The following is a 1,743-nucleotide window of genomic DNA, read 5'->3' as shown; positions in this document are numbered from 1 at the left end:
CCTCCCGGGTTTAGGCCATTCTCCTGCCTCAGCCTCCCGAGTAGCTGGGACTACAGGCGCCCGCCACCTCGCCCAGCTAGTTTTTGTACTTTTTAGTAGAGACGGGATTTCACCGTATTAGCCAGGATGGTCTCGATCTCCTGACCTCGTGTTCCGCCCGTCTCGGCCTCCCAAAGTGCTGGGATTACAGGCTTGAGCCACCGCGCCCGGCCTTTTTTTTTCTTTTGAGACAGAGTTTTGCTCTTGTTCCCCAGGCTGGAGTGCAGTGGTACAATCTCAGCTCACTGCAACCTCCGCCTCCCAGGTTCAAGCGATTCTCCTGCTCAGCCTCCCAAGTAGCTGGGATTACAGGCTCGAACCACCACACCCAACTAATGTTTTGTATTTTTAGTAGAGATGGGGTTTCACCATGTTGGCCAGGCTGGTCTCGAACTCCTGACCTCAGGTGATCCACCCGGGTCAGCCTCCCAAAGTGCTGGGATTACAGACATGAGCCACCGCGCCCGGCCAAGTCAGGGCTTCTTTTACCCTATCAGGGAGAACCCTCCCTCTCCCACCCTAAGTACATGTAGGAACATTTCCATGGATGGTTTTGTTTTGTTTTGTTTTGAGATGGAGTCCCCGTTGTGTCGCCCAGGCTGGAGTGCGGTGGTGCAATCTCAGCTCACTGTAACCTCCGCCTCCCAGGCTCAAGCGATTCTCTTGTCTCAGCCTCCCAAGTAGCTGGGACTACAGGCGTGAGCCACCACACCCAGATAATTTTTGTATTTTTAGTAGAGATGGGATTTCACCATGTCGGCCAGGCGGGTCTCAAACTCCTGACCTCAGGTGATCCACCCGCCTCGGCCTCCCAAAGTGCTGGGATTACAGGTGTGAGCCACCGTGCCCAGCCCAAGTCTACAGTACCCAGTATTCCTAGGTGGTCTCCCATCCACGTCCTAACCAGGCCCGACCCTGCTTAGCTTCCGCGATGAGACGAGGATCGGGTGCTTTCAGGGTGGTATGGCCATAGATATAGCCAAAGTTTTTCAGACTGAGAGCAGATCAAGGTCCAATTCCACAGGTTTCCTCATCTAAAACTCAGCTCAGACCTCCCTAGGTGGGGCGGCCAGGGTGGGGGTGGGGAGGTAGAGAAGCTGGGCCCCCCAGGACTTTGGAGCTTCTTGTCCCCCACCTCCCACCTGGAGGGCAGACCACAGTGCTGGGCAGGGACACACAGGTGGGCATCCCCACTCTACTCAACTTCTGTTGATTCAGTCCAGTTCCTGCCTCATGGCCAGAGCCTCCCGTCCCCTGTCCTCTCCTCCCCCAACTCCACTCCCAGCACCTGAAAACTCCAGTCACCTGTGCCTTGGCTGGGCTTTAACGCCAGGTGACTGGGCCTTGGGGGGTTACAGGAAGCCCTTCCACACTTTTTTGTTTTTTGGGGTTTTTTTTTTATGGAGACAGGGTCCTGCTTGGTGGCCCAGGCTGCAGTGCAGTGGCATGATCATAGCTCGCTGCGGCCTCTCAACTTCCCAGGTTCAGGTGATCCTCCCACCTCAGCCTCCAGAGTAGCTGGGACTACAGGCACACTTCACCACACCTGGCTAATTTTTAAAATTTTGTTTTTGTAGGTTTTAAAACTTTTTGTAGAGATGTGGTACCACTATATTACTCAGGCTGGTTTCAAACTCCTGGGCCCAAGGTATCCTCCTGCCTCGGCCTCCCAAAGTGTTGGGATTACAGGTGTGAGTCACAGAG

General features: G+C 54.7%; 1 pseudogene; it reads right to left on the bottom strand.

The window, feature by feature from the left end:
• Positions 1–894: 894 nt before the first annotated feature.
• On the bottom strand, positions 895–1,014 carry LOC111531968 (annotated as a pseudogene).
• Between the last annotated feature and the right edge of the window lie 729 nt (positions 1,015–1,743).

This window comes from Piliocolobus tephrosceles, chromosome 21 (assembly GCF_002776525.5).
Source record: "Piliocolobus tephrosceles isolate RC106 chromosome 21, ASM277652v3, whole genome shotgun sequence".
In the NCBI taxonomy this organism is placed as follows: Eukaryota; Metazoa; Chordata; class Mammalia; order Primates; family Cercopithecidae; genus Piliocolobus; species Piliocolobus tephrosceles.
The sequence above is the reverse complement of the archived record's forward strand: the minus strand, read 5'-3'. Positions and strand labels throughout refer to the sequence as shown.